This window comes from Mastomys coucha, unplaced genomic scaffold, assembly GCF_008632895.1.
Source record: "Mastomys coucha isolate ucsf_1 unplaced genomic scaffold, UCSF_Mcou_1 pScaffold21, whole genome shotgun sequence".
Lineage (NCBI taxonomy): Eukaryota > Metazoa > Chordata > Mammalia > Rodentia > Muridae > Mastomys > Mastomys coucha.
This window is the reverse complement of record NW_022196904.1, coordinates 189018887-189030967: the sequence shown is the minus strand read 5'-3', so window position 1 is coordinate 189030967 and position 12081 is coordinate 189018887.

Here is a 12081-nt window from a genome sequence, read left to right as displayed (position 1 = left end):
GGGGTGTCGAGTTTCTACTTCCTGCTGATTGGGGTGTCGAGTTTCTACTTCCTGCTGATTGGGGTGTCAGAGTTTCTTGGGGTAAGTTTTGATCTTCACCTTCAGGATATCTAATTTCTTCTTGTTGTCTTTTTGTACAAGACCACTTGATAAACTGCAACCAACAGCAGCCACCCACCCAGCCACCCAGTCAACTACCATCCAGCCACCCAGCCATCCAGCTACCCAGCCACCTAGCCACCCAGCCAACCAGCCAACTGGCCAACCAGCCAACCAGCCAACTGGCTAACCAGCCAACCACCAACCAGCCACCCAGCCAACCATCAACCAGCCAACCACCAACCAGCCACCCAGCCACCAGCTACCCAGCCACTCCAGCTACCCAGGGACCCAGCCACCCAGCCAACCACCAACCAGCTACCCAGCCAACTGGCCAACTGGCCAACCAGTCAACCATCAACCGACCATGGAACCACCCCTACTGGGGCCCTAGCATTTATATATTCTCTGAAAACTCTGCAGAATTCCTAATGTCACAGACTCACAGAAACTGTGTGCAGCTGGCAAAAATTCCCCGGCTAGAGAACGAGGCAAATCATAGTCAGCTGCTGCAAATCAGCCGATATCCCCACACCTGGGATTAAAACAAAAACATATTCTTATAATTTCTGTGTTTTCAAAGAAACCAAAACTCTCACTCCGTATGTTTTCATGTGTATGAGTGTGTGCATGTGTGCATACAGGCATATCTATGTGTATGTATGTGCATGCGTGTATGCATGTGTGTGAATGTGTGCATGTGTGTACATGTGTGCGCGCATGTCTATACATGTGTGTACATGTGTGCATGTGCGTGCATGTGTGCATGTGTGTACATGTGTGCATGTATGTGCATGTGTGTGCATGTATATGCATGGGTGTGTGCATGTGTGTGTGCATGTGTGTGTGTGTGTGTGCATGTGTATATGTTGGTGTACTGTGGTGTGCTGTGCAGGTCAGAGGATAACTAACTGTGGAGGTTCTCCCCTCTGCCATGTGAGTTTGGGTCATCAGTTATGGCAGAAAGCACCTCTGTCTGCTGTGCCATCACACAGGCCCCAGGGCGTGTTTATGCATTAACACTGTCCAATTGGGGCTGGAGAGACGGCTCAGCAGTTAAGAGCACTGGCTGCTCTTGCAGAGGTCCCAGGTTTGATTCCTAAGCATCCATGTGTCAATTTACAACCTCTTGTAACTCCAGTCCTACGAGATCTGACCACCCCTTTTGGCCTCCCTACATACCAGGCACACACACACAAACATACATCCGGGCAAACACTCATAAGTATAGAGTAAAATGAAAGGGAGAGTTTTCCAATATGTACTGTATCTGTTGATTCAATAAGCAAGTTTAATCGTAGAGGTGTCCAAGCATGCAAAATCTGATACTGCTTGGTGTGCGTTGGTGACAGAACTAACTAGATTATTATTGTCATCCACTAGCAAAGCACCGCCTGGTGCTTCAGCTGTAAGGTTTCCACTAACAAGGCCCAATGAGGATGGGGTCACACACTCATGTGTGAGAAACCCACGCCTAGCTAAAACTGAAATTATTTTAAAGATAAAAATCCTTTGAAAAACTGGATTCTACTTGTAGTTCTGTGTTTTCATTTGACTACTGGTGTGGTTGTTTCTCAGTACATAGGTTTTTGTTCGTTTGGAACAGGGTCTCTCTGTGATTGCCTGGCTGCACTGCAACTTTCTCTGTAAACCTGGCTAGCCTTAAACTCTCAGAGATCTCCCTCCTGAGTGTTGGCATTAAAAGTGTGCACCACCAATACCAGCCCTCCAGTGTATAGTTTAAACATTAAAAAGATACACCATTATCACAAAGCCTATTTGTATCTATCCCAAGTGTATTTGGTATAGCAAATAAGAAAAAACAATCTTAACTCTTCCTTGAGGACTAGCCAATTATTGCATGGTCACCCCCTTCCCTGTTCATGTTTTGTCACCTTATGCATTTCAAACCCATGTGACATCTGTCTCATTGATCTGCAGTCCTGGTCATGATTTAATACCTTAGGTTCACAATACAGTTTAATATTTTGTCTTTCTCTATAGAAATTTGATTTAATGTTTCCTGTGATTAGAATGCTTTGCTCTGCAATTCTAGGAAACATTTAGAATGGTGGGGACGGGTTAAAGATAGATCTTGAATCTCCTCCAGCAGTGAGCTTTTCTTTTAACGTGACTTTGATCAGCAGATAGTAAGAAACCCAGTGGTCTGGTCACGAGCTGCCTGCTCTGCCTCTCCCTCTGTCTTCCCAGTCTCCCTCCATCTCTGCGATGACTTCACTCAGCTTGGACTCTAAGAGTCTGAGAAGGAGGACCCTGCAGAGCTGGGAACAGCCTTGTGTCTAGCGCCTCCCTTGCCAGGATGGACTGAGCAAGCCTGTGTGTCCTAGTGAGCATAGCTCTTCAGAGAGGATCTAACAGACTCCTGAACACCTGAGGGGCCACTCTCCAATTCCAGCAAATGGATGTGAGAAGTCCAGAGAGTTGGCCTGGAATTTTCCAGTTGCCTCTAAGAAGCCTTCCCAGGCAGCTGAGTTCTTGCTATCAGACCCCTCCATTTCATGATACATATTAGCTTTCCTCATATTTCCTCTTTAGACAAAGGCTGTATCACTTCATGACCCTTTGGAACCCAGTTCCAGTGATCCTGCCGCCCAACACCAAAGCCTCGTCCCTTCGGTGTGCCAGGTCCTGAGTTCACATTAGATACACTGTGCTAAGTGCTCTCAGACGTACCCTGCGAGTGTGTTCTGTGGAACATTTTAAAGACTCAAAATAGTTAATAGTCTGCTAGTGATGTATCGAAAAAAATGCTAGAAACTCTTTATTAGAATAGTCGATCAGGACAGGGTAAAGGAACAGACAATGACAAGAAATAAGACTAGTCAATAAAAATCAGGCACACGCTTTAAATCCTGCATCACAGAAACGAATGATTTGAGTGAGACACGGCATCAGCTACTGAATGTATTTCTTGAAGGAGTAAGGAAAGATCCAGAGAACAGCCAAAGATAATTGACTATTGAAAAATGTTAGCTACGTGTGCCATTTCAAAAATGAATATAACAGAAATGAAGGCTTGAGGAAAAAAATATAAGATCTGAGGAGATAAGATGAAATGCCTCTCTGCAGAACTTACTTCAGCGCTGAACCGAGGTCCCTTTGTCATGCATGGCTACGGATCTTGTGTATGATTTGTGACACTTCATGCGGTGTGATTTGGGGGTTACTCTGTATGAAAACGCAAGTGCAGCTGATGACAAACATCATATAATAAAAAGAGAAAACAGATTTATCTCGCTGGATTCCCAAGGGCATAGAAACCTATCCACACACAGGCTTACCTTCTGCTATATATCAACTGTTATACACTTCGGAGGCATGGTCAAAATGCCCAGACTCTTGTGCAGAGTTTAGTAAGCAGTCCTTACTGATATATTGATCCCTCGCCTATAGAGCAAGGGAAATCACCAGTAATTATTACTTTACCCCATCTGTGGGGCCATTCAAGGCCTTGCTCTGAAGCTCTGAGGCTGCAGGTCTGGAGGATGAAGTCTGGGTTTAGCTGAGCACACACACATCTCAAGAGATGCTCAGACCCTGCTTTGCTTCCAGAACATTCCTCCTTCTCAGGGAGTGGACACGGCAGCCGGTGGGTGCTTTGTTGCATCTCTTTTCTTTGGCATGAAAAGATTCCAAAGAACAATTCTCTGCTCTAACCAAAGGTTATGCCCTGCAGAGAGGAGAAAGGCAGATGAGCTGCAGCCAACATTATTAAAGACCAAGAAAGGAGAGGAAGCCAGAAGCAGCTGGAGGAGCAGACGTACTAAAGATGCTGAGCACCGTCACCATGGCCACAGCTACATCAGAATCTGTCTTCGCTACTTCTGCACTAGTGACCAACATGCCTCACACATGCCACCTAGGGAGGAAAAGGTTTTGTCTGGTCCTTGGGTTCAGAGGTTCTCGGCCCATCATGGTGTGGGGGGCATCCTGGGGTTCATGTGGTAGAAACATGCCATGAACATGCTTTCCAGGAGAAGGACCAGAAGCAGGGACCATGCCAGAACCAAGGCCAGGCTCAACCTTCAAAACCTGACCAATAGTAACCTGCTTCTCCTGCTCAGGCCGCTTCTCCTAAAAGGTCCACAGCTCCAGGAAATGGCACGAGCTGGAGACTGAGCAATCAAAACACGAGCCTGGGGAGAACACTCCAAATTCAAGACATGCTGATTTCTAATTTTGTTGAATTCCTACTATGATTCTCGCTTGCTTTCACTCAATTTTGGAGTAGCTGTCAATACAACAATACACCACTCCTGAATTATTCTGCAAATGAAATAAGATGCCTAACTTTCTTGGTACTGAAGGCAGCCTTTATAGAGATCAAACAAGGAAGTCAGAACTCTGAATCATTCTCTAGCAATTTACTCAATAAATTAAGTGAACACACAGTGGTGAGACTGGGTCTTAAAAATCTCCTTGGGTGAGGCAAGCCATTGGAAGCAGTATCCAACCAACGACTGACACGAGCTTCCACAACCTGTAAGGACACACGTGTAAGCAAAGGCACATGTGATGATCTATCAGAATAATCGCCCATCCACAGTGACCAAGGCGGAGTGCGATCAAGACACAGGAACCAGAAATAATACATAGGAGCAAGGGCTTCAGGGACAGCGATGGCAATGTGACCTGAATTAAAGGGGTGATTAATTCAGCTTACTGTGCTGAAGTTGAAAATAAAAAGATAACAATAGTTTTAACTTCTAGAGTTCCCACTTGCTCTCAGGTTAGGTTACCCTACACACAACCCCCCCACCCTTGCCCTTGCTCACGTGGGGGATGCTGGGATGCCCTACACAGAGCACCCTTCTTGCCATTACTCAGCTTGGGAGCTCCTTCTCCGGCTTTCTAGGTGATTTAACACACCAGGGCGTAAGTATATTAGAAAGCAGCATGCTCTCTGCATGTATTCATTCTGGACTTCAGAGCTAAATTGCAGGCAGTTCCAAGTATGTGATTCCATCTATAAAATTAGGGCAAAGTAGGAAACACACAAAGAAAAGGTGGTGATTTATCACACTGTTATTCCTTTTAAATGGAAGGTCACAGTGCCTCTTTGGGCCCATGGGTTTAAGGCAAGATAAATGGAACTCGGTTATTATCACATCTCTTCAACATACACAGGATTCCCTGCTCACCCCGCTGCAGGAGCTCTTCCCTTGCATTCCCAGCTGTATAGGCGGCAACAGCACAAGTGACTGTGGCCTGGGATGGGGCATATCCTTGTCACTTAGCTCTGTCTGTACTGGCACAGAGAAAAGGAAGGACTGAAAACTATTGGTAACAGAGAACACTATCTCTAGCTGAGCTGAGGACGTTCAGTGTTGACCGATACGGTCTCATGCTTTTCTTCAGTCAGCTGGAAATGAGCCAGGTTTCAGCAGAACCTTTCTTGTTCCTTCTCCAAGGTCACCTTCAGTTCGAATGGCCTGTTCTCTGGGGAAAGCAATAACAGATCTGGGGGTTGAGGAGGGTTATTCTGGTATCCATTATAGGATCAGAAATATGTTCCCCTGACAGGCTTTCTGTTCCTAACATTACTCTTCTTCATGGTTATGTACACACCAGCATTGAAACCTGGGTAGAGAAAGCATTGAATCAGCCCCCAAGGCTCTCTGCTCTACCTCACCCCACGAGGCCTGCCGCCCTCTGCCTGCATGAAGACCTCTTGCTCGTCACTGACAACGCCCTGTGCATAGTCTTTCTCTGCCTCACCTTGGCTTTTTCTCTTGTGGCTCCTTTGTTCCTCTTTCTCCTCCTCCTGTCCCTGTGGAGTGAGTGAGTGTGTGTGTATGTGTGTGTGTGTGTGTGTGTGTGTGGTGTGTGTGTATATGTGTGTATGTGTGTGTGTGTGTATATGTGTGTATGTGTGTGTGTGTGTGGTGTATATGTGTGTATGTGTATGTGTGTGTGTGGTGGTGTGTGTGTGTGTTTATATGTGTATGTGTGGTGGTGTGTGTATGTGTGTATGTGTGTGTGTGGTGGTGTGTATGTGTGTGTGTAGTGTGTATGTATATGTGTGTGTATGTGTGTGTGTTTATATGTGTATGTGTGGTGGGGTGTGTGTGTGTGTATGTGTATGTGCATGTGTGTTGTAAGTCTGGGTCAAATCAGAACGTGGATCTGAGCACATAGTTTGAAACACAAGCAGTTCATTTTTTCAATGCTCAGATTTTAGCTAAAATATCAAAAATTACTTCTGTCATCTGTAATATTAAGGGAGTCAAAATTTTACATTCAACAAACATGTGTGAATTTGGATGCGAGGAAGTCTGAGAACCCCATCTTTGTAAGAGTGCGTAGGAGTTTAACCCCGACCACTGGCCAGCTCCAGCTCCCTGATTGTTTTGGTGGGCTTGTCTTTTCCATACAGGAACCCAAATCCTACTCAGAACTCATCCACCATTACAAATTCACTTTTCACCTCCCTGTAAGCAACTCTAGTTGTTGTTATCACCACCACCACCACCGTCATCACCACTAATCATTTTGCCTGGGATAAAGCACACACCAAATAGATTTTGCTCTTAGCCAGCCAGCGCCCCCTATGGGTTTTTCTCCCAGGAGTTTCAGGCTTGTCAGGAGACCAGTTCTTAGTCAGCTAACCCTCAAAGTCACCACATGCAGTCGCATTCATTGCTTGTGGATTCCCACACCTGCCTCTGCCCAGACCTCATGTACCTCCAACAGCACAGAGGGAGAGTCCTGTGAGGAACAAAAAGAGCCCTTTGTGGCTCAGGCTGGATCTGTGGGGCCAGGAAGGTGACAGTGTGTGTCCATATCCCAGGTCCTTTAGACATGGTGTCCAGTGAGAAGGAACAACGGGGGCCAAATGCCAACACCGAGTCAGCTATCTGAGCAAGAAGGAGACCACACACAAAGACAACAAAAAGCAAACAACCAGGAATGTGCTGAGGACCAGCAGGCTGAGCGTCTCACTAACTACCACTGCATGCTGCAGAAGGAAGCTCTCATGAGCAAGCGTTCACAGGAGCCAAGGCACAGTTGAAGGAGTGGGATGTCGCACTGATGTGAGGGCCGAGCTCCTATCACCAGGAAGCCATTTCCAAGTCTTCTGAATCTTCATGTCTGTCTTTAGTTTTCAAAAAAATAAATAATACTTAGAGCGTGCAACAAAAGATAGCGAAAGAACAATGTTTATATTGCCTCTTCCGCTCGTCGCCTTTGGACAGTGTCCACCCACGATGGTGCCCACCCACACATGGCGCCCACCCACGCATGGTGCCCATGCACGAATGGCAGCACCATTTAGTCTCTCTCCTCTGTTACAGAGCAGTGGTCAGAGGTCAGCACCTCTCCCTCCTCTGTCTTGCAAGCTCCTTGCACACACACGCCCACATTTCCTTCCATACATTAGGCCTCTGACAGTTCCTGGATTGAATCGGGCTCCTGAAAGACCTCAAAGGGACTTTCCAGGAAAAAAAAAAAAAAAAAAAGACATGTACAGCAAGAAACATAAGCTAGTCTCGCAGATTTGAGAAGCTGTTTTCAAGGAGGATTGGAACTGGTGTTAACTCAAAATGGCAGAGTGGCTGCATCCCCAGGCATTAGATGACATCAGTAACATTGAAGCCTTATTCCAGGTTGAGAAGCAGAGCCCTCCCTGTGCCCCTCTCTCACACCCCAGCTTGCGCCCCAGCTCATACCCAGCTCACACCCAGCTCACACCCAGCTCATGCCCCAGCTCATACCCAGCTCACACCCAGCTCACACCCAACTCACACCCCAGCTCACGCCCCAGCTCACACCCAGCTCACACCCAGCTCACTCCCCAGCTCACACCCCAGCTCACTCCCCAGCTCACACTGGTGGGCTGCAGGCTTCCAATACCCTTGCAAGAGCTACTACCTTCTTTTGATTTATTACGCTATCTAACCAATAACAAAGTTGACCAGCGGTGACCTCCTGTCTATTATTCCTGTTCACGCCCTCTGTCCAGTCTCCCCTGCTCTGTCTTGCGTCCTAACATGACTTTAACCTGTTGTGACCCTAAGTAAGAATTGTTCTGAGCCTAATATTAGAATCCATACTTATTATTCCTTGGTTCAGTGCTCCATCGATAATGCACTAGAATTCTCAGAGGAATTTGCTAGAGGATAAAGTTAATTGGCTGCCACTGATGGTGGGTAGGGTTTGTCCTGGGTGGCCTTCATTGTACCTGTTTAGGGAGACCAATGACTTTAATTGCTTTAACATTCCCTCTGTACTCTCACGGGACCTGGGTTTAGATGACAAGTTAGCGTTATCTTTTTAATCCCCACCTGGGCTCCCATCACAAGTTGGGCAACCATATATGGACAGTCTTTTCATTTGTGTTGTGCTGTCAAGAGGATTAAATAAGCGCCTTGGATTGTCAGATAAAGAACACACAGAAGCCCCAACAAGACTTCCATCTCTGGCCTGCTTTCCGAATAGAGCGCAAACTAAAATAAACACATTAGCCCAGATGTCACCGGTCAAGTGGTACTGAAGTGACACACAGCTGTTTTTCTATGAGGGGAGAGTAAAATACCAAAATAAACAAACAAGAATTAAGACTTAGATTACACAACAAAATATTCAACATTTAAAGTCTAGGATTACTGACAAAAGGAGCAACGAACATCTAGCCTGCCATTTTTATTTCAAATTAGAATGCTCCTTGTCTCTATGTCTGTGTCAGTCCTCAAAGAAAAAGTTACAACGTTAGAATCATGTGCAGTTATAACTATATTTTTAGCACAGCCATTTCAGCCCCATTTCCAGCACTGGGGCTTCATTAGAATCAAACGTTTCCTGGATGGTTGTAAAGCAGAGTGGAAATCTGGCCCTTTTTCTGCAGTTCATGCGAATGCAGTTTAATTCATTTCCCAAGAATAATGAGATTTTGCATTAAAAAATTAAACCAGGGCTGACGAAAAGGCTGGGTGAGTTGGCTGGTGAGTAAGGACACTGTCCACCAAACCTGGGCACCCAGGAATCCAGAGGGCGATAAACACCTCCAAAGTCAACGTCTGCGCTGAACGTGAGCCTGCATACATGCCAGCTCCCAACAAATAGAAAATAGATGGATGGATAGACAGATGGGTGGATGGATGGAATAGAAATAAAAACTAATGGATGGATAGATGTAATATGAATAAAAACTAAAGCAATATCCAAAGGCCCTTTATTTTTTTTTAAAGAAACTCAACTTGCTATACACATTAAATAATTCAAATCAATGATCCTTTTAAGTCCCTAGCAACGCATGAACCAGTGGGGGAAAGTCATCTAATACTTCATGCATTTCAGGGATTACATTAGAAAGACAAATTTTAGCCTGATTCCGCTTTTATAAATGCAAACGTATGCAAAGCAGACAGATTGGGATCTGAACAGTTTAGCAGTGATCGAAACTTGTAATTTTTAAAAGTGGGGCATATGTCCAGACTAGTTACGTTAAGGTGCTTCTCACTGAAGGCGAAACTAAAGCAAACAAACAACCCCTCTCACCTCCTTTGAGAGGAAACAAAGCAAGCCAAGGCAGCCTGCTCGCATGCCGCAAATGCTGTGTAAGTCTCGCTCCCTTCCTGGGTTCTAAAGCTGGGCCGGCAGCGTGGCGTACCAGAATTAATACCTCCTGGGTTGTCGCTGCATTATTTATCATCCTGTTCTCAAGAAATGGGGAAAACTGTTGCCCACTCCAGGACTACACTGGGTGAAAGTCTAAATTAGTGAGCAGCTACATTTCCTGGGAGGTGGAGCATGCTCTTTTTGAGCCAGACAGACAACAGGACGTTCAACAACACTGCGCATGTGCCAGGAAGGCCAGCTCGCTAGACCTAGTCACCTAAACTTGACGAGCACTCACGGTCTTCCTTTTGGAACGTCACAGCTTCCCAGGTTTATTCAGTGACATTAGACTAAACCAGGCACTAGGAAATGTGAACTGAAAGTTTTGGTTCACCAATAGCCTACTAGCAGGCAAGAAAGGCAACTTAGCATAGTATTGTAATGGGGTGTTAAGTATAATAATAAGCTTGTGTATGAGGTATCAAGGTAACTGAAATAAACATGGATTAATTCTGATTGGGCCATACACAAAAAAGGCTTTATTAGCATAAGTCTTAAGTTGAGGCAGCTCTGGTTGGGAGCTGGCTTGAGCATGCGCTGGAGGCGTGGTCTTCACCACGTGTGACCTTGTGGAGGGAATGGAAACTTTAAGAGTGAGGGACCCAGGAATAAGGCGGTTATGCCTCCTGGTGCTGTTTTGAAGGGGACCAGCGGAGCTCTCGTAGGCTTCCAGTCAGTTTGCAGAAAGTGGACAATTATTACAAGTGAACCTGGCTTTATACCTCTTGCTTCCTTGAGTTACGGTGTGAATGCTCCCACCATGGTGCTGTCTGTGATGAGGAAGCCAGAGAGGACTGGTGCAGCCACCAGATTCTGGACATCACAGCTCTGATTTATCTATGGCTGGATATATTTCCAAGCACCAGATATTTGTTAGAGCAACCCACAATGGCCCGAGAGAGTAGTCAAGGGAGATCATCTTTTGCACAGAAGTTAGAACATGTGTGTGTGTGTGTGTGGTGTGTGTGTGTGTGTGTGTGTGGTGTGTGTGTGTGTGTGTGTGTGTGTGTGTGTGTGTGTGTATTCATTCACCACACACATAAAGGCATGGAGAAAGAACAGTGAGAGACACTGTACCCCATACATTCTGTCAAAGCTTGTACGTGTACACATCGTATGTGCACTTGTGTGTACAAATGTGGCTACACGTGTTCACGTGCATGTGGAGGTGAGAGATAGATGATGGGTTTGTTCCTCTATTGCTTGCCTTTTTGAACACGATTTCTCTTGCTGAATCTGGGACTTGCTGATTTACTTAGACCGGCTGGCCAGCAAGGCCCAGGTGAGCTGTCTCCTCAGTATAGTAATAAATATTAAAAATCCCTGCCTGGGGCTTCTTCCTCACCTTATGCCATTTATGTTCCCTGATGAAAGAAACACACACCCTTTATATTTTTAATATGCCACAATGGCTGGGCAGCTGCCTGCCCTCCATGCTGCTAGAATCTCCTTTCCTACAGATAATCCCGAGTTATTACTAGTTACTATGTTCCATCTAGACTGCTCTTAGCCCCAATGGGCAGCCCTCAAGGCCATGGCTTCTTGACCCAAGGCCACTCTCCTCCCCTCTGCATGCTCTTCTTCTTCCATGGCCGCTTCCTTCTCCTCCTTCCCTCCTCATGGTCCTCCCTCACCCAAGCCCACCTATCTCTCTTCTTCTGCCCAGCTATTGGCTGTTGGCATCTTTATTTACCAATCACAATTAATCAGCATCTTACCTACACTTTCTCTGTCCCTCTCCCACTCCTCCCTCTCCTCCCTCTCCTCCCGCCCATCTCAGGCTCTCTGGGGCCCCAGTCTTGGGGGGCCCAAATCAGCATTAGAATACAAGCAGCATTAGGCAAAACCTCAGCCCCAAACAAAGTCTCTCTTTTGGTTGACTGTTTGAAACTGGGTCTCACTATGCAGCCCTGGCTCATCTAGCACTCTCATGGAGACCAGCCCGGCCTCCAACTCAGAGATCCACCTGCCTCTCTCTGTCTCCCGAGTGCTGGAATCAAAGACATGCACCTCCATGCCCAGCCCCCAACAAATTGTGATTGCAGAGCATATGAGAGGAGTGGAGTGAACGCCACGGCTGTGACAGGGAAAACAACCATGGTTTATCTGGCCATGTTTGGTAGGTGTGAGGAGCTCAGGTAGGCAGAGGAAGATGCCAGGGAGCTTAATTACCTCTTCTTCAAGAGCCCTGGAGGGAGAGATTGCCCTGGCTAGAGAACAAGTGCCTTGACACACATCCCGCCCACTCCACCTCCCCATTAGGCAGCTCCTGCAAGCCCAGAGTCCCCCTCACAGCCTCCACCTCTTTTTTTCCTGCCACACACTGGCCTACTTGAGCCTTCT